This window comes from Mustela erminea, chromosome 11 (genome assembly GCF_009829155.1).
Source record: "Mustela erminea isolate mMusErm1 chromosome 11, mMusErm1.Pri, whole genome shotgun sequence".
In the NCBI taxonomy this organism is placed as follows: domain Eukaryota; kingdom Metazoa; phylum Chordata; class Mammalia; order Carnivora; family Mustelidae; genus Mustela; species Mustela erminea.
The window spans coordinates 38,494,028-38,515,994 of record NC_045624.1 but is presented as its reverse complement, the minus strand read 5'-3'; the positions used below and the strand labels follow the sequence as shown (position 1 = coordinate 38,515,994).

The window sequence follows — 21,967 nt, the reverse complement described above, 5'->3', positions numbered from 1 at the left end:
CAGTTAAGATTTCAACATGAAAAAAAAAAAAAAAAGATTTCAACATGAATTTTGAGAGGGAGACTAAGACTCAGACCGTAGCACCTGCTTTCTGGACTTTAAACTCTTTGAAACTAAGGACATTGTTTGGAAAGCCAGTAAAACCAAGTTTTTCTCTATAATCTTTTCACTACACAAAGATCCCACACCAGGATTTAGGAAAATAGAGTCTTTACAGTAGTGCAAAACAATAAGATGTAATTTTGAAGTCTGCAGATCTAGGAGACAAAGTGAAAAGGGAAGGTTTGAGCAGAAAATTTGAGTAAGTAGAGGGCAGTAGGAAGCTCTCTTGTCCTTGAGGGTTGCACTGAAGCAAGGAGTAGGGAAGAAAAAATCATAATAAAAAACATTGAATTCATATGGGGTGTCAAGTATACTAGTTATATTTAATCTTTGAAACATTGCTCTGAAATAGATATATGCATTTTACATGTAAAGAAGTTAAGGCTCAGAGAGTTTAAATGACTGGCCCATTATTTGTAAGTGGCAGAGCTTGGATTTGAACCCAGTGTTCTTAGTTCTTAGTTTCAGATTGCTACTACGAGGTGCTAAACTGGAGTAGAACAAGAGTCATAGAGAAGGAGGGATTTGCTGACATTGATGGTCTCTGTTTACATTTCAGTTTGATTGGGGCCATCTCTAGAAGTTGCACCTCCTGGAGAGGAAATGCAGGTGTTACTCAGTAAATACCAGGATAACACTAAGAGGCTGTCTCCTTGCTCCAGCCTAACGGGCCTGGGCTGGAAATGCCTCCTCTCATTGCCTGACCCTGTTCAGGGAGAGGAATGAAGAACTCCCTGTGCTTTTCTTACTACTCATTAAACTGCTAACACATCTTGTTCTTTTAATACCCTTGCCTTGACATAATACCACCTAGGACTATAAAAATAACTTTTTAACATAAAAAACATATGGGGCGCCTGGGTGGCTCAGTGGGTTAAGCCTTAATTATTATAGTTGGGGCAGGGAATGTACTTATTAATTTATTAAATAAAGATGTTTTAAAAATATAGTTTATCTCAAAGAGATTGGCTCTTAACCACCGTATCATAAGCACAAATATATTATCTTCTATAAAATGTCCTTCAACCTTTAGGTTCATATTTGCTGATATTAAAAGAAATTATCAGATATTTCCTTGTAGTTGTCAATTTGCATTTGGCATCTTGCCTTCAATAAAAGGTACAATGTTCTTCTTGAAGAAGAACTGACACTTAGTCTTGGCAAGATAGACTTCTAATGCTTTCTTTTACATCACACACATAAAAGTAGCGGTAATAGGGAAAGAAGTAATTGGAACTTCCCATAAAATATTTTGAATTGGTAGACTTCATTGATTCTAAAGATTAATTTTAATCTAATCATGAGATTCAATTCTTTTTTAAAAAAGGCTGAAAAGAAAAACTGAAAACCAAACACCAAAACTAACAATGCTAGATCTAAATAGTTTGTTGGGAAAATAAGGGCAAAATTCTTCATTTTGGATTATCTATTCCATTTAGATAAAATTGTTAGTATTTCAGAGGAATAAAAACAAAACAAAACAAAAAGCTAACAGGCTTTTTATTACTTTTTTGTTGTATTTGATAATATAGACAGGAGTTCTGCTCTTAATAATAGTTTCAGTGGAAAATATGAGTGGAAATCCTTTTTTCCCCCTGTTTGTCTTTGTTTTTGTGACCTCCTTGTTCCCAGCATCAGTTTCCATATTCAGACTCCAGTCTAGTTCTGTTCCTCCTTTGTTCCCTAGCACTGTCTGGGTCTACATGAAAATAAAAGAACCATCTGATTTGACCTCTGCAGAAGAAAATAAAATATTTTTTACTGACCTATAGATGGAAATGACTTGGGATATTGTACACAATGTTGTTTGCAAACTAATAGAAGGTAAAATGATAAACATTGACTAAACATCTACTATATGTCAGCTGTTGAAATATTTGTCTCTAATTATTTTGATACCTGTAAAAGATGATTTATATAATCTTCCTTTTAAAGAAGAGGAAACTGAGGCTCAGAGAGTTTCAGCCCCTTGACCAAGGCTTCTCTAATCAGTAGTAGCACTGGGATTTGAATCCAAGTTTGCCTTAGTACTGTCAAACTCCGTCCCCTTCCACTGAACCATCCTGACTCCTACCCAGATTGAAAGACTATTTATTGAGAGTATGGACCTGGAAGAGCAAAGGCATATCTGATCCTTAAAGGCTTTTTTTTTTTTTTTTTTCTAGATTTATTTATTTATTTATTTTAGAGATCAGGAAAGAAGGGGCAGAGGGAGAGGGGATCTTTAGCAGACATTGCACTGAGTGCAGAGTCCAGCTTGGGGCTTGACCTCACAACCCTGAGGTCATGACCTGAGTCAAAACCAAGAGTCAAACCTTAACTGACTGTGGCACCCAGGTGCCCCTCAAAGGCTACTTTATATGGGAATCACACATGTTGACCATCTGCTTGCATCTGTCATATAACATAGGGAAAAAAAAAAAAAAACTTAGAAGAAAATACTCTCAAATGGAAGGAATTTGTACAAAACCATGAAAGTCCTGAGATTCATTATTTTCTCAAAGTCTAAGATCTAAGGCAGAGCTATAAGCAACCTTCAGTTTCCAGACTCCTCAGGAGGATTATTATTCTTCCTCTTTTTTATTTTACAGCTAGCTGTCTGTGGTTTTATTACAACTTTAATTGGCTAGAGTCTTTAATTATGGTTAGGTGAATCCATTTGTGTGAAATAACAAGCATAAACTTTCTTCCATTTTCAAAAGTGAACATTTGTGCAAATTTAGATTTTCTTTTGTCACTAAATACTATATGTATTTATCTTTTACTGTAGTTTCCGATTTCTATGTAATTTGTGTCTTTCAGATTTTATATTGTTAGCTGTGGAATGTGACAGGTAGAAAAAAGGCACAAGGTCATTGCATTATTCTCTGAATCTGTTTCAGGCACATCACTTTCTTGGTTTAAAAATCTGTATGATAACTTGCAATTTAATCTTTTGTCTTAAGTGTCTTCTTTCCTGATGACATTCCTTCAGCTGCTTGATTCAGTGTAAATGCTGGGGCAGATATCAAATTTCTCACTGAGTGTTCTACATCTTACTTAAGGAAGGCTAAAAAATCAAACCCTTCCTTAATTCTGGAAGAGAACAACAATGGCAGACTAATTTTAGGGTGTTTCTGAATCCTTACATAAAAATTGACTCGAAGGCAAAAGCAAAAGCAAAAAGTGATGCTCAACATTTGCCACTGCAAATACTAGATATTACCACATACTAGCTGTTACCACAGAACCCCAAGGTACATACTGGTGGGGACCCATCAGTAAGAGGCATCAAATGTGTGTGCAGTTTGGCTTTGTGCAACTGAAAGTGAAGAGGAGTAATGTGGCCAAACAGATAAGTCCCTCTGACTCCTCTTATATCTCCTTGCTGGAGGAGTGGTGTTAGCTCTTAACTTTCTTCAGATATGCCTTCTTTTGAACTCACAACTTTTTTAGGTGGTGACCCTAGCCAATGACTGACCAGGATTATGATGAATGGTCTAGCCATTTCTATCATCAAGGAGAACCTCTAATATGAAATGTGGACCACAGATCTGCACCATGACTTGATGGTTTTCTTGTCCAATCTTGCTTTATATTCATTCCTTATACTTTTGCATTCCTAACTCAGTCTCAGTGTCTGCTTTTGGGATGTTGGTACTGACACAGCTGAGTCCATATTGTTCTGAGAAAGCAAGTGGTAAGATGAGGTGGTATGGAGGGTGATCCCTGACACAAGATGGTGGACCAATTGCCAAAGCCTTCCCTGCTGGTGATGTGGGAGAACATTTTGGTAGAGGAAACTTAAAGGTGTAATGATTTAGGCTTTAAACATGTATGGGGAGAACAAGGAAATTGACTTACTGGGTTTTATAGATTCTCTACAAAAGATTCCTAAAAATCCAGGGACAGTGAGCAGGCAATTAAAAACTAGTTATGTAGTCCAGAAAGCTTCTTTGCTAGAACTTATAAAGAAGCCCATATCTCTTATAATAGAAAAGCAGAAAACCAACTGGAAACAAAATCTCTTACCATAGGGAAAAAAATCTGCCCCTTAAGGCTACACAAATCCCCCTTGGGATCTCCTATTTCTACTTCAGGCTACCAGATCAATAGCTGGGGTTAAACTGCACTTTAACCCAGATAAGGACATGCTGGTCCTGATGAAGCCCCAAAGGGGCTGTAATAATTAAATAGCATGTACTAGAAGAAGCTGGTAGAGTACCAGTACCACTCAATTTTGAGAGTACTAGACCAAGGGGACCTTGCTAATAATATTAAAGAAGGGAGATTTAATTGACCTCAGGAAACTATTTTGAGATGTGAGATGCAACACGCTGTTAGGGATCTCAGAAGATGGCACAAATTCATTTATTGAATGAATCTGTCTAGTTTCCAGATCTGAACCATTTTCCAGAAACCTGGGAAAAATGATTACCTGGGCTGAGACATACTGAAATGCCTGAATTGTTTTAGCAGAGGTCAGAGCAAAGGGTTTAAAATGTTCATGAAAATGGGTATGTTGGAGTAGCTATAACATGAATCCAGAAGACCTGCTGGAGAATTCTTAGAAGATCCACCATTCACCAAAAGCATTAGGAATGTGATACTGAGAAGGGAACGAGCTTCATCAGGAAATTCAATGGTGGCTCTCCTCTGGAAAGTAGGGCTGTTGGTGGGAGACAGTGTTACAGAGGTTGGCTTGTTAATAGAAGTGGGGACTATGGGATCCTGAAGGAATAGAGGCCAAATAGTGACACTTAACCTCCAGATGCCATTAAGTGACAATAAAGTGGGCTTGACCTGCAAAGAATTGTAAAGATGGTTAATAAACACGGTGTTTTCAGGGGCAGAATGGATGGACAGCCAGTGAAGTTACTGCTGAATGTACATAATGGCAAGGAAATAAATAGGAATGAAGTGAGAATGGATGGGTACTGAAAACACTTTTACCAATAAAATATTGTGATCTCTGTCTAGTTTCCAGATCTGAACCATTTTTCAGACCTATAATTCATTGACTGAGGTGGTAACTGGGTTGCCAAAAGGAAGGACTCTCTAACACCCTGACAAGTATGTGCTGTAATGATTGTTCCATTCCTTCCCCCACAGGACCTATGGGCGACTGGTTTCAGTCCAAAAGTATGAATTTGTGGGGCTCCTGGGTGGCTCAGTGGGTTAAAGCCTCTGCTTTCAACTCAGGTCATGGTCCCAGGATTGAGCCCCGCATTGGGTTCTCTGCTCAGTAGGGAGCCCGCTTCCTTTTTTCTCTGTCTGCCTCTCTGCCTACTTGTGATCTCTGTCTGTCAAATAAATAAAATTTTTTAAAAAAAGTATGAATTTATGTTGGGGCAATTAAAAAGAAAATAACCTCCCTAACGTTTAAAAGAGCTGTTACCCACATAGGTCAAACCTAAACTTTATATATAACTTTTCATTTTGGTGTTGGAATGGTTGGTTTTGTGATCAGGATGGCATGGTTCATCAATTTAATGGGCTGTCATAGGACTCAGGTCTCTACTTTTTTAAAAATGAAAAACTTACAGTATGTAACTTTTTAAACTTTGTTAAAGATTTTATCTTTTTGTCAGAGGTAGAGTGAGATCAAGCAGGCACCAATGCGAGCACAAGCTGGGAGAGAGGCAGACAGAGGGAGAAGCAGGCTCCACGCTAAGCAGGGAGCCCAATGGGGGACTCAAAATTCCAGGACCCTAGGATCGTCACCTTAACTGGAGACAGACACTTAACCAGTTGAGCCACGCAGGCATCCCATAATGTAACTTTTTATAAACCAGATATAATTCTTACTGACTAATGGCATTTTTCTCCCATTCTTCTTTTTTTTCCCCTCTGCATTTATTCTTCATATTGAATCTGCAGATGTTTCTAGGAGCAGATCCAAAGCCATTCAATTGTTAGAGCAATTCAGGACAGAGCAAAAAGATGTTGGAAGCCTTAGTCTCAAGCCAGGATCATTTGGATCTCTTCTACTAATACAGTTCTTGATGGCCACTGTTCATCCTCCTATTACAGAAGTTGAGAGAATAAATGGTTTCTTGCACCCAACCCTATATGTTACTCAATGACCATATCTAGTGCTTTGCCAGAAACCTAGCTGCTCCTCTACCTTTCTGATAATCTGGATTTCTCCAGCCCTGCAGCCCTGCTAACCCTCTACCAAGTACCATTCAATTCTTGTTGCTTCGGTCCGATGCATTTTAGGATACCTTGCCTTGAACTTCCAATTGGAATTTCTGGGCTCCAACCCAGGAACTGGTGATTTTCTTTATATTTTGGCCTGACTTTAGTATGTCTCATGCAGTAGTCTGGTATTTTTTGTGATCTACCAATAGAAAATAAAAATTTGTTGTTTATATTTTTATTAATTTTTGTATGGATAGCAAGAAATAACTTGTCTTTATTTTCATACTATGGTGAGAGAAAGTCTAGCTATTTTCTTACTGACTGAGAAATTTTCCTTATGTCAAGACTTGTGTATGTTCTGAGATTTTACCCTAATTGCAAGCTACCATATTTGCTTGCTACAGTTTCATGGATACTAGCAGAAGACCTGAAACTCCAGGATCAGACATAGAGGACTCAATTGCAGCAACAAATGGAATGAACATGGCAGGATTATGCATCACAGATGAGGAATCCTGAGATAGGGAACCTAAATCTTTAATAATGGGCAGTAAGACTGTCTGTCTTTTGGTCCAGATGGAGACATTATCTTATTATATAGGACAATAAAGAAATTTGCCCTTTGCCCTGGAAGGAAATGGTATCACTATCTTCAAGTAAATATCTCTTTAAAGATAGTTTGAAGCAAAGGCAATCAGTGCTTCTCATAACACCAGATATTCAAGGATTATTGTCACCCAACAGCCCATACTTTGGAATAAAACACAGTGTACCAATTCAGAATCTATTAGCCTTTGCCCCAAAACATTGTTTTGAAAATGCTGCCTTTTTTTTTTTTTTTTTTTTTTTTTTGAGAGAGAGAGAGTGCTACTCTTTAATTGGCCAGTTAATCCTTTTATTATTGATTCTTCTATGACTTCTCTGACTTATTCTTGGCATTTTTCTTTTAGGATGACAAAGAACAGAACAGGTAAGAGGAAATCCTACAAATACCCCTTCTTAAACTTGTGGAACAAGTTATGACCATCTCCTTTACTCTTAACAACATGGCTGCCTTTCTTCTTTCTTCTATCAAGTACCCAAATTTGTTGGGATCAGAACAACATTGCAGTAGATCTGAACTCATTGCTTTTGATCCCTTCAGATTGACTAGTGGGTGTATGAGAAATACAGAGCTGAATGGCAAGAATATTTCACTCTGTGGGTTGTCTCTTTTATCTCAACACTCTGCTTATTTTCTCTGAAGCTGGATTGTTGACTGGGATGTCTGCATTGAGTGTCCTGTTCTTATTATATGGGGTATGGGATTTACCTAACTCTGTCACTACACTGCTGTACTATACACTTTAAAGTAAGCCCCATCATATATTCGGACTTCTGTTTCCAGATCTGAAAAGTGAGAGTCTTAGACAAGATCAGAGGGCAAGAGCTCAAATACCTACAGTCAGGGCCACTGGGTAAGCACAGTTCCAGGGGGTGATACTCATATTGTAGTCTGTATAAATGGAAAATCCTTAGTTACTGTTGCCCTCTAGAGATGTGTCTTTTCAGGGCTCTGTCTATGGGAAAGCCAGGGGATTAGGGCCAGTGTGCTAATTAATAGGGTCAGTGTATAATAATATAAGACGCAGTTTGTGGCCAAACCAGAACGGTCATGTCCTTCCAACCTTGACTCATACTGTGGTGTAGAAGGTCTTTGGAACTTCTTTCCAGGTTTTTATATTATGATTTTCTTGGTATGTTGTGTTTATAGGAACTCTTATTTCACTTCTGTTTCTCCTTTGAGATATAGGCCTTTCTCTGATGGGTACAGTTACTTAAAAGTAAAAATGCACGGAAGAAATGAATGGATAAAAGCAAGTACTTTACCAATCGAAACATGATTCTGGCTCAGAGAGCTATTATTCTGCCTTCCAAGACTCCTTCCTGGACTAGTTGCATAAGAATCACCCAGAGAACTCAACTAAAAATAATCAAAAAGCTTTCTGGGTTCACACCTACTGAATCTGCATCTCTGGGGTAGAGGCCAGAAAGTTTGTATGTTGTTAAGGCTTCCCTAAGTGATTCTGAGAGGCAGCCAGGGTTGGAATTAAGTGACTGCAGAAGTATTTGGAAAGAGCAGAGTTGGTTGGGTTTTTTTTGTTTTTTTTTTTTTGTTGTTGTTGTTGTTTTTAGGTCGATTCTCCCAACTCCACTGTAAAGCTACTCGCTCTGAGTAAAGATTGGGTGCTATGGCAGGAAGCATTTCAAGTTCAAGACAGTACTTCTTTCTCTAGATAGGTGATTTAAGAGCTCAAGTACTTATGTGAGCACAAGTCTAAATATGCTTATCAAACTATTTTGAAGTGTTTAGCTTTAATGGGTGATGAGGATTTTTGAAACCAAAGATTGACTGAGGATTGGCACAAGTGTTTTAAATGCCCAAGTAATTGTATTTGCCTTAATTGAATTCAATTAATTTTCCTTTTGCTCTCCATTTTCTTGTTTGTTTTTTGTTTTCGTTTTTTTTGTTTTTTTCTTTTTTAAGTTTGTAGTTGGTTTAGTCGGGATTGATTTTTAATAGGGTATATACAGAATTGGACTGAAAAGAAAATGTTTTTATTCAGCAGATTAAAAATCAACAGAATTCGTTCTTTAGTTTTCTTACGTCTGTGTCCATAAAGTACAACTGAATTGAGTGCAGGACCATAAATTAGCTCCAGAAAGTTCTCCAGAAGATATCCTGGTGGCAGATAAATAGCAAACTGTTTCTTCTCCTAACCTCATAGCTTGATGGCATGTGGTAAAATTTGATGGACCCAATTTTGCCAGCTAGCCTGAGGATAGAATTCACATGGTATTAATGTCTACACCACCTTTCTTGGAGCCTATGGTAGACTTGGAATATCAGTCATCACGTCTTTGCCCTGGTCCTTGACGTAACGTCAAAATCCCTCTGAAGGGTGATTCAAGGCAGCACTACCAATTGCCTAGAATAATCTGTAGTATGGTGGAGTGAAAAAAGTGGAGGAATAAAAGGGAAAAGACTCATCTCTGACCTGGAACAAGCCACTTCCTCTGTCAGGGTTTCCTGTTCCTCATTTATGAATTGAGATGGCTGGATCCCTTTCACCATTTGTTCTTTTTATTGAGTTCTTGCTAGTGTATTGCTTTGTTTTCCCAGTAGTTAAGGACATTAGCTAGTGGCTACTGCTTAGTAGTTTTTAAAAATGTTCATTTCATACCTGTTTTTACTTCTTCAGTTTAACACTAGATGATTCATTTCATACCTGTTTTTATTTAACTGTTTTAAACATGCTGTTTTAACACTAGATTCATTTCATACCTGTTTTTACTTCTTCAGTTTAACACTAGATGATCTCTTAGATTTGTTTCCGCTTTAAGAGAGGAACACCTAGAACCTTATATATTAACTGTTCTGATATTGTAGTTTGGCTTCTTTAGGGTAAGATAAATTTTGAAATGGGTAGAAATAAAGTTATGTGAAACTCATAATTGGATACTTAGAATAGATTCTCCCTGAGATAAAGAATTCTTTTGTTCCTAACCTCCCTTTCTCTTTACTTCTTCAGTTTTCTAAAATCTGGAATATCTAATGTCCTACACTCTTACTAGGTTGTCATCTTTTTCTGTAGTATTTAGCTCCTAGATTGTTCACCAACTTTCAGAAAAAAACTTCCAAAGCTGGAAGTTGAGGAAGTACGCAAATATATGAAAAGCCAAAGTTGGCCCAACAATTTATCCAGGAATTCTTCCTGCTTTAATTAACCCTTGACTCAGGGCACTCCTCTTTACAGTGGCACTTAGCATTCAGGTAGCTAGCTCCTGTAGGGGAGTGGCATAGTTTCACTATCTACAGATCTGTTGTGGCAATGGAGTAGACATAAAGCACTAACTGGGAAAGCAGTGGGGTTTTTTGTTTGTTTGGTTGGTTTGTTTTGTTTTATTTTGTTTTTTTCTTTCTTTCTTTCTTTCCTTTTTTTCCTCCTAGAAACCATCAGTTTAAAGGCAAAAACAAATCATCAGTATACTAAACCTCACCCATCAGTTTCTACTACAGGTGATGATCCTGATCTGAAACTGCTAAAATCTTAAAGTTCTCCCTTTAAATCTAAAGGAGCCATGAATAATCCTTCTTTTTAAAGATTTAGTGCATGAATAAAGTGATGTGCACTTTGAGGGTGTTATTCAAAATACAAAAGGTGTTATTCATAATACCTCTTTTACTGTAGAAAATGCATGCTTGCTAACTTGAGCTTCAGCTGTTGTTAAAAGAAAATCTGCAGATAGAGCAAAAGGGCAAAAGGGTGACATCTGGCATAACAGACTTTCTAAGATGGTTTTGGCATAAAGCCTGCATTAAAGAGCAGAAGCAGAAAAAAAAAATCTATTGAAATAAAAAGAAAAAATGAGGACAATGCAACACTGACTTCTAATTTTTAGCAAACCAGTTTAAAATGAGTGTAACAGTTTTGTTGTTGTTGTGACCTAAAATGGACCATCACCTCTAATATTGGCTCTGAAAGACAGGAGAAAATGACTACGTGATATTTTTTCAAGTGGAGGAGGCTGAATCTTTTCATAAATTCCAGCCACTGTACACTTGACTTCACCTTTTCACCTGAGTGAGTAATGCACAAAAATGTCTGCATTATTACAAGATCTCCTCCACTTGACTTGTTTGGATACTTGGTAAACGTAATGCATCAAGTGCTCTTTGAAGTAGTAAGAAATATATTTCATATTCAAAACAACAGTGGCATGGAAATTATGATCTCTGTACCTTGAAAAGAAAATAATAGACTACTTTATACAAACAAGGCAGAAATTAGGATAAAGTTTCAAAATCATGTAATTACTCAATACACCAAAAGATAAGAATCATTTTAGAGAATTACCTTTGCAGGAAGCAGGTTGAAGACTAACAATTTTGTGAGCTCTCATTTTTCTTTGTCTTTTTTCTTTCTTTTTAAAATTTAATCTAATTTTATTTTTTTCCATGTTCCAAAATTCATTGTTTATGCACCATGCCCAGTGCTTCATGCAATATGTGCCCTTCATAATACCCACCACCAGACTCACCCCACCCCCACCCCCCCAAAACCCTCAGTTTGTTTCTCAGAGTCCACAGTCTATCATGGTTTGTCTCCCCCTTCGATTTTCCCCCAACTCACTTCTCCTTTCCATCTCCCTATCATCTCCGCTTGAAGCTTAGTAGGTAAGTGAAAGGGAGGCAGGAGTGTAACTATAGATTCTGGATGATCAGTAGCCTGTTGTTTGATAGCTCCAAGGCAGTGACTCTGCTGAATTTTGAGTGACTGTGTCCTTTGGTTGGTTCTGATCTGAGCAGTTTCAGTTTTTGCCTGTTGCTTTGATATGCATGCACATCTGTGAGGTGACCAAGCCATGGCAACAGTTCTGTAAAAAAAAAAAAAAAATCAGCCTTTGTGTTTGGCCTTGGACACCATTAACTTACACTGGAGCTTGAACTTTAATGATGTAAAGGACTTTTGCTTTCACCCTAGTGTCTCACATAAAGATGAAAGTGAGAATATTAACCATGGTATGACCTTGATCTGCACATGACTAGATATCAGTAGGAGTTTGGCATGTGAATTGGGGACAAGATATGGCCTTTGAGAATTGCTTATAAATAAAACCTCTGTTGCCTTACATGATTTATAAAGCCATGATTTCAGAGATTGAGCAATATTTGTTGGTTGAAAGAGAGTAAACTGTAATGACAAGTAACAGAACGTTACTTTATACAGCAGCTGGATAAAACATTTCTAGAATACAGTTCATTGACCCAGACATTGAATTACATGAATTTTTGTTCCTAATTTCTCACTAATTCTAATACTAAAAGTACAAGCTCCACCATTTTTTTTTTTTAAGTTAAGAAGAATTCTAAATAAAAAGATTGGGAAGAAAGTAGTAAATGAAGGAGAATGAAATACTAAGAGCATTTAGAGGAGATATATCTGAGCATTAATGAGAAATGTAATCCTCCTGGATGTTCAGGTTGACCTGAAGATAAAGGACCATGGATTTAATTTTTTTTCTCTCTCCTTTATCTGTTAGAGTGGTGACTCCTTTTATGAGTTCTCTAGTGTTACAGGTATGAATATTTAGAATTAAGGAGGAAGTGGAGAAGAGTGACTAAGAGCATAGGCTCTGAAATCAGATTGTGTTTTTCATCCTATATCTGCCACTTGCTGTCTTCTTGAGTTACTGTGCCCAAGTATTCTTCTTTTATCATGGGGATAATATGGTTGGATATGGTGGATTAGTAGTCAAATCATTCTACCTTCTTTGTAGTCTGCCTTCTCTGTAGTATAGAAAACTAAAAACTGTATTTCTGAACTTATTTGCTTCTTCCCATAAAGGATGAACTTACATAGGAATTGTTCTTCTGCCGTAAGAACCTTGGGTGGCAAAATATTATTTTAAAAAGTGTTTTTCAAAAATTGGACAACAAGCACTACAATACTGTGGTTTCTGAGAGAAGAGAAACAAATGAGGTGAGCCCAGCAATTAGCTCAGTTTACTGACTAAGAACACTTCCTGGGTTATATCATGGGGAAGGGAAGCCAAAGAATGCCTAGTGGCTTTGCTGAATCAAGGGCATAGAGATGAGAGACCATGGCACACAAGGTGGCTATAATTTGCAAGACCAAATGTTACAAAGGAGAAAACTGTAAAGAGCAAAAACTCCAGAGATTTGCAGAGGGGTCCTATTTAGTCTTTGAGTACTGATTTCTGTCAGCATGAGGTGCAATTTTTGAAGCTTGGGAAAGAGAAAACACTGGAAGTCAGTAGGTCAAATAATTCCAGGAGAAAAGGCTAGGAATACATCACATTTCTTCCAGCCAAAGTGGCTAACCTCCATTACACATAAGCAATGGGTATGAGTCTTCAGAGAGGTCATGCTTTAGCAGTGAAGATAAATTATCCCAGAAAGAAGACCATTTTGTGTATGCCAAGGGGAGGACGGAGGGGTGTAAAGCCACAAAAGAATCAAACTGAACTGAAAGTCTTTATTGCAGGTCAGAATAAAGTTGGATTTGTAAAAAGAATACGATAAAAACTAGTACTTTGCTACATTTAAATTCACAATGTTTGGCATTCGTGAAAATTTCCTCCAAGAGAATATCATCCAAGAGAAAAATTAATAAAGGATAAAAAGCTAATAGAGATTATGAAATTGACAGGAAAGTCCCCTTAAATAGCTGTTAAATATTTTGTAAATTTGTTGAACATGAAAGAGTGAACATTAAGAGATAAATGAAAAATATGAAAAAAGACATAAGTAGAAGTCAATGCAATGAAAATACAATATCTGAGATAAAAAAAACAAAAAACAACAAAACAAAACAAAACACCAGAAAGGATAAATAACAAATTAAAGCGGAAGAAAATAATTCGTGAACTTAAAGACATAGCACTAGAGATGATTAAAAACAAAGCATGGAGAGAAAAAAGATTGAACAAAACTTAAAAAAGTACAAGTAACCTCTGGGATGATATTAGTATGTCGAACATTTATTTGAGTCCTAGAAGAAAAGGAAAATGGTGGGGTAGGGAGACAGCAGAGTATAGAAACATTTAAAGAAAACAGCTCAGATTTTTCCAAATTGACGAAAACTTATATCCATGGATCTCAGAAGCTCAAGGAATCCCAACCCAAATAAAAATACAAGGACCTACACCAAAGTACATTATCAAGTTATTTAAAAAATGTAATACTGAGAATATCTTAAAAGCTGCCAAAGAAAAGACAAAAACTGTCATTCAAAAATGAAAATATATTTTTCAAGCAATTAGAAGCTAAGAGAATTGTTTGCCAGTAAGACTGCACCATAATAAATGTTAAAGGAATTTCTTCATACAGGAAAAAATTGGCACCAGAAAAAAACTAGTGGGAATGCAAGTTGGTGCAACCACTTTGGAAAACAGTGTGGAAACTCCTCAAAAAAATTAAAAATAGAACTACCCTATGACCCAGCAATTGTACTACTAGGTATTTACTCCAAAGACAAAGATGTAGTGAAAAGAAGGGCCATATGCACCCCAATGTATAGCAGCAATGTCCACAATAGCTAAACTGTGGAAAGAGCTGCGATGCCCTTCAATAGATGAATGGATAAAGAAGATGTGGTCCATATATACAATGGTAAATTACTCAGCCATCAGAAAGGATGAACTTTTGCATCAACATGGATGGAACTGGAGGAAATTATGCTAAGTGCTAAGTGAAATGTCAAGCAGAAAAAAGTCAATTATCATATGGTTTAACTTCTTTGTGGAACATAAGGAATAGCATGGAGGACGTTAGGAGAAGGAAGGGAAAAGTAAAGGGGGAGAAATTAGAATGGGAGACGAACTGTGAGAGATTATCACTCTGGGAAACAAACAGACTTTTAGAAGGGAGGGAGTGGCAGGGGTGAGCCTGGTGATGGGTATTAAGGAGGGCACAGATGGCATGAAGCACTGGGTGTTATAAGCAAACAATGAATCTTAACATCAAAAATTAATGATGTACTGTATAGTGACTAACATAACATAATAAAAAAATTGAAGATTGACATAAATAGTAAATATGTTGGTAAAACAAAATATGTTTTGATCTTATTTAGAAAATCTCTTAAAAGATAAAAAGATAATTGCTAAAAACAAAATAGCATATTGTGGGGTTCATAGCACATGTAAAAGTAAAAACATGAAAGTACAGGAAATGAGAGAAGAAATACAAGTACACTACTCTAGTGGTATGAACTATATTGGAAGTATTTTTTTTGAAACTTGATTGTGATAATATAATGATGTATTATAAACTATAGAGCCATCCCTAAAAAACAAGCAAATATATGTAGAAAGTCAGCTATTAGTAGAGATAAAGGGAATCATAAACAAATATTCAATCCAAAAGAGGCAAGAAAAGAGAAGAAAAAGAAATGACAAACAAATGGGACAATTAATTAGAACAACAAACAGCAAAATGGAATGTTTAAAACGTTCATATTTATAATCACAATAAAAGTAAATACTCTAAGCACTCAAATGTAGACAAAGGATTGTCCTACTGGGTAAAAAAGCAAGATACCATATTAAGAGATTAAAAAGAAAATGATAAGGGAAGATATATCAAGCAAACAAAAGGGCAGGGGAAGAAATATTACGCAAACCATAAACGAAAGCTGGAGTGGCTATACTAACATCAGAATAGACTTAAAAACAAGGGATTTTTACCTGAGATAAGAAACATTTTATAATTAAAATGAACTTTTGATAAATAAAACAGTCCTAAATATATACTCATAACAGAGCTTCAAGATACATGACTCCAAATCTGATAAAACTGAAAGATAAGGGAGATCTACACCTGTAGTTAAAAACTTAAATAATTCTCAGAAATTTATGCAGATTAACAAAAATAAGGGTAGTGCTATAATAAGACTGAATGCTTGGGTTTCCCCCAAATTGATATGTTGAACTCCTCATCTCCAAGGTCACAGTGTTTGGAGGGTGGGGCTTTTGGAAGGTGGGTGAGGTTACATTAGGTCCTGAGGGAGGGGAGTTCTCATGGTGGAAACAGTACTCTTACATTAAAAACAAAACAAAACACAAGTGCTATTTCTCTCCATTTGCACCCACCAAGGAAAAGCTATATGAGAAAATAGCAAAACAGTAGCCATCTATAAGCCAGAAGGAGGGCCTACACCAAGAACTGAATCTGTTAACACGTTGATCTTGGGTTTTCTAGTCTCCGAAACTATGAGGAGTAAGTGTTTTTTAAGCCACACAACCTGTGAAAATACTCACTAAATAATCCCTATACTGGGATACATGGTGGTTTATAATTTTTTCATTGAAGCATTTACTCTTCTGTATTTGTAAGAGTTTGTATAGAATTGGTATTAGTTCTTCCTTAAATGTAGAAATCACCAGTGAAGGAATTGGAGGCTAGAATTTTCTTTGCTTGAACATTCTTAACTAACTCTTATCTGAAAGCCAGCAAGGAAAAGTGGTCCTAAAACCACAGGAATTGAATTACTTTAAGCACCTGCCAACAGGAAATTATTTCCCTCTTAGAACTTCCATAGGAAAACAGCCATTGTTGGCACACTGATTTTAGCCCAGAGAGACCCATGTCAGGCTTATGATATATAGAACTATAAAATAATAAATTTGTGTTGTTTTAAGCCACTTGTTACAGGAAAAACTAATATACCAGTATTCTAAAAGAACACATTTGTGAGACTCATAGTATTTGATTTCAAGTCTTAATATGAAACTAGAGTAATCAATGTAGTATGGCATTGTCATAGGGTTAATAATACTCAAACGTTTTGGTGTCAGGGCCAATTTACATGCATCCAGAAGTATTCCTTGCTTATATGAGTTATATGGGTTTTCTCGGTTGATAGATACAATAAATTTTAATTCTATTTAACATAAAAAACTTGAATTGAATCTAAAAAATATATATTGGAATTATTTTAAATATTAACTTAGTTGAGCAAATTTGAACTTAATATGAACAAATTTGAAAAATAGCTAAGTTCACAATCTCCTTTAGATTAATTAGATTAATTCTAATTAAGTTAGAAGAGCGGCACTTTCATTTTTGAAAAATTTTTAATGTTTGGTTTATTAAAAGACAGGTTTATTTTTTATGGCTGAATAATATTCCATTGTTTCTGTATACCATTTCTTTATCCATTCATCAGTTGATGGACATTTGGGCTGTTTCCATAATTTAACTATTGTAGATAATGCTGCTATTAACATCAGGGTGCAATAATCCCTTCAAATTAACATTTTGGGTTTTTTTTTTCAATAAATACCTAATAGGCAACTGCTGGCTCATAGGGTAGTTCTATTTTTAACTTTTTGAGGAACCTCCATACTGTTTTCCAAAGTAGCTGCACCAGCCTGTGTTACCACCAGCAGTGTAAAAGGGTGCCCCTATGTCCACATCCTCACCAACATTTGTGTTTCTTACGTTGTTGATTTGGATGGAACTGGAGACTATTGTGCTAAGCAAAATAAGTCAGAGAAAGACAAATACCATATGCTTTCACTCATATGTGGAATTTAAGAAACAAAACAATCACATAAAGGAGAAAAAAAAAAGAGAAAGGCAAACTGAGAACAGACTCTTAACTATGGATAACAACTGATATTTACCAGAGGGGAGGTGGGTGGGGGATGGGTTAAATAGGTGAGGGGGATTAAGAGTGCACGTGGGATGGATGAGCATCTGGTGTTGTATGGAAGTATTGAATTACTGCATTATACACCTGACTCTAATATTAAATTGTATGTTAACTAGCTGGAATTTAAATAAAAGCAAAAAATTTTGTACTAAATCTCTAAGTAGAAGCAAAAAAGGGGGGTAGCTTCTCATTTCTGTTCTGCATTTAATTTGTTGCAATATCACATTTAATGTAGCCTCTAGAAAACTCTGTTGAAAAACTATGAAAGAATGAAAGTGGAAAGGTAAAATGACTTATTATTATGAAACTAATTTTGACCTCCGGGATCTCTGAAAGGATGTCTGAGATCTACATTACATTTTAAGAGTCACTTATATAGATCAATGGGAAAGAATAAAGTTTAGAAATAGACCAGTAATATACATTAGGTGGCTTTTGAGCAGAAGTACAATGATAATTCAATGGGAAAAGGATCATTTTTTCAACAAATGCTGTGTAACAGTTGAACAGGCATATTTGGAAAAGTGAACTTTAATCCTTCCCTTACACCACGCAGAAAAAGAACACAAAATGGATCATAGACTTAACCACAGGAGCTAAAACCATAAACCTGCTAGATAAAAACATAGGTAAAATCCTGTGCTTTAGGCTCAGATATTTAGATAGGCCTCAGAAGGTAGCATAAACCATTAAAGAACCACCACAACAAAAAAAATCAGACATCATCAAAAATTTTGTTCTTTCAAAGAAACGAAAACACAAGCAACAGACTGGAGAAAAATACTTGTCAATCATTTCTGTAACAAAAGACTTCCATAATATATAATCAACTCTTACAGTCTAATACTAAGAAGACAAAAAATATGATTTAAAAAATGAGCATAATATTTGAACAAATACTTCACACAAAAAGATATGTGAAAGATGGGGAAAATACTATGAAAACTGTTCATCATCATTAGTTATTAAGGCAATGCTACATTTCCCACAGCACACCTACTAGAATGGATAGGAAAATAATCACATATCAATTGTTGTCGTTAGGACAATACTAATTTTCCCATAATACACTCACTAGGATAGATAAGAAAATGATAGCAATATCACATATTGGTGAGAATATAGAATATCTGCTTCTCTTATACACAGCATGTGGGAATCCAGAAGTATGATCACTTCCGGAAATGGCTTGAAATTTTGTTGTAAAGTTGAGCATGTCCCATATGAGTCAAAAATTCTATTTTGGGGATTTGTTCATGAGAAATGGAAACATAATCGGGAACAGACTTGTGAGTGAATTGTCTTAGCACTTTATTCATAGCAGCTTTGAACTAGAAACAACTTAAATGTCCAGTTAGGCTCTTGGATGAAGAAATTATGGTCTATCCATTATTGGAATATTAATCAGCAATAGAAAGAAACAAACCAGTACTGATACCTGCAACAACATATAAACTCAACAGCCCTTCTACTAAGTGAAAAAGCCAGACACAAAAGACAATATAATGTATGATTCCATTTATATGAAATTCTTAAAAAAGTGAAATTGTAATAATAGAAAATAGATCCATGGTTGCTTGGGGATTGTGGTAGTAGGACAATTTATGAGGAAGCAATACCTGTGGACGTTTTTGGGTAGTGAGGATGTTCTAGATCTTGACTGTAATGGTAGTTACATAACTGTATAACTTCTCAAAACTCATCTCTGCACTTACCACAGGAGAATTTTTATATAATTTGTATGTCAGTAAAATCAACTAAAAAATAAACTACAGCTTCCATCCTCAAGGGGCCTGGGTATAAATTAACCAGTAAGATAAGTTTCTTGAGGGGTGCCTATGTAGCTCAGTCAGTTAAGTGTCTGCTTTCGGCTCAGGTCATGATCCCAGGGTCCTGGGATCAGGCTCTGCATCGGGCTCCCTGCTCTGGGGGACCCTGTTTCTCTCTCTCCGGCTTCCCCTGCTTGTGCTCTCTCTGTCAAATAAATAAATAAATAAAACCTTAAAAAAAAAAAAAAAAAAAGGATACTGTCCTTGACATTTGAAAGGCTAAAGTCAGGTAGATGATGGGTTCCTGCAACTTCTGCCTTTTCTGCTGGCAAAGAGGTAGTAGAGGCATTTAATTTGTTGTGTGTCAGCGTTAAGCAGAGTTCACCATGTCCAGTTATTCTCTTTGTAGATGCCAAGAGGCAGGCATGGGACATCTATTGTGCTAGTGCAGATTGTAGCTAGCAGGGAATGATTCCTAAGCTGACAGCTATGGCAGCTTCTGATTTATGGCCGTTCTCTGTGGCAGCCACCTGGCCGTTGTGGCTTCCTAACCAGTGTTTTTGGGCCAGTGGTTTTCTAATCTAAAAGAGGCAGCACTGATTTTGTGGTGTGGCTTTTGGAAATTTTCTTCTTAAACTTAACCCGGAATCTGCTTCTTCAACCTTTTCAGTGATTCTATAAGCTACTTAATATCCTATAATAAAAATTCTTTCATTAACATATCTACAGTAGAGTTTATTCTTTAAATGTCAAAATTTTGACTTAAAGGCCTATTCTAAGAAATAAATGAAATTTTGTAAGTAAAAAGCATCATCATTTGTAGTAGTTCTTTTAAGTAGTAAAGAACTCTAGTATCTATTATTACTGCTGTATGTTGTTAGATAATCATACTGTGAGAAATTAGCATTGAAGTATAAAACAGAGGGTTGACTTTTTACTTATTGTCTTAGTTCGGATTGCCATAACAAATTATCATGGACTGAGTAGCTTGAATAACAAAAATGTCCAGAGTTCTGAAAGCTGGAAGTCCAAGGGCAAAGGGCCGGCAGATGCAGTGTCTGTTGAGGGCATCTTTCCTAGTTTATGATTGCTGTCTTTGCATGGTTATCCTCACATGGAGGAGAGCAAAGAGCGGCAGGTTCTCTGATGATGCTTATCAGGGCACTAATGCCATTCATTAGTGTCCTTTCCTTACAACGGCATCTAAACCTAATTATCTCCAGAAGTCACCCACACTTCAATCACACTGGGGGAAAGGTTTCAACAAACGAATTTTTGGAGAATATAAACATTCAGTTCTTAACACTCATCTATTGAGAGAGAACTGAAATCATGTGAAATTAGATTTGGAAAACTGTAGAGTGTGACAGTCCTAATGTAAATATCTAGCAAAAACATCTGATTGATGTTTTAAATGGGTTTTGAGATGTTGGGAAAAAAGACAGTATTAACAAGAGGCAGCTTCAGTTTACAGAGAACAAGTGCAGCCAAATGAAATGTGCTGCTGCCTTTTAACTGGCAGATGAAGGGGGTGGCTATAGACATAATGCAGCAAGGAATTTGACCAAGTTGTAATATCTTTGGTAATAAGATAGAGAAATGTAAGATGTCTCATAACACAATACAGTGACCTATCTGACTTGGTACATCTAATGTGGGACCAATTAGTGAGTGCCTACTGGCAGGCTCAACCCCACCTGAGGCTCTGAGACCATTTCCGACCCAGGTCAAGATTTAGGTCAGGAACTCCGTGTCCAAGCATGCAAGTCAGCATCATAACTTGTTCTCCCAGACATACGGCCAGCAATCTTGATTTGGGATCTTAGAATCATTTTTGACATCCTTCTCATTTCTTATGTTCATTGTCTGTTAAATATTGATTACATTTGTCTTATCCCAATCATTCCTACTGTCATTTGTCTCAGTGCCTGTCTTATCTTCTTTCAACTATTACAACAGCCTTCTAACTAGTCTTTCCATCGCAGCTGCTATGCTACTCCCAACTGGTCCTTCCCATTGTTTCCAGTCATCTCCTAAAAGTCAAACATGATCATGTCACCCTCCTGACTAAGTATCCCAAACAAAATCTAAATCTCCTTCATGATCTGACCCAGATCTGTATTTCTAGATTCATTTTCCCAGTCTGTCTGCTTGTATACAATGTTCATGTTAAAACACTTGAAGTTTTTGAGTTTGTGTTTGGGGCCTGGCTATTTCCATGCCAATTCTCTTCTACATGCTCACTCTCAGATGGTTCTTCCTCTTTAAAAGGCCACTGAAATTAGATAGATGTATATATTACCCTGCTAATCATAGCCAAGTTGCACAGCACTCCAGAGGCTTCGCTCATATTACAGTTTATGTGAAAGATACGCTGCACAGTCCCTTGGGCAAGCCCTTCACTTATCTTTCAATGTGAATGGCCATCCCTGGAATTTTGAAACTGGGTGACCATGAACATGCAAAGTCATATGCTGAAAAAAATCCAAATTGTGTGTAACTATAGAGAGCACACTCGTCTCAGTTTATTGCCCTACACTCTCCTCCCCTTTCCAAAAGTAACAGCTAGTACCTAATGGGGTTATGTTATTTATATTCTATTCTGTGTATTTAACTGTGTATGTGTGTGCATACATTCGTCTGTGAGTAGGATCATAATATTTTGTGCTGTAATTTTTTTATGCTTTTCAATATACAGACCTACCTCATTTCCCTCCACCCCATTTTTTTTTAATAAGTTAAACTAATTTG

At 36.5% G+C, this 21,967-nt stretch overlaps 1 long non-coding RNA gene across 1 annotated transcript; it reads left to right on the top strand.

The window, feature by feature from the left end:
* Positions 1-9,345: 9,345 nt before the first annotated feature.
* On the top strand, positions 9,346-19,349 carry LOC116568923. The gene is made up of 3 exons (XR_004276782.1): positions 9,346-9,356; positions 10,085-10,088; positions 19,269-19,349. It is a non-coding gene; the product is annotated as an uncharacterized LOC116568923 (long non-coding RNA).
* Positions 19,350-21,967: the final 2,618 nt, after the last annotated feature.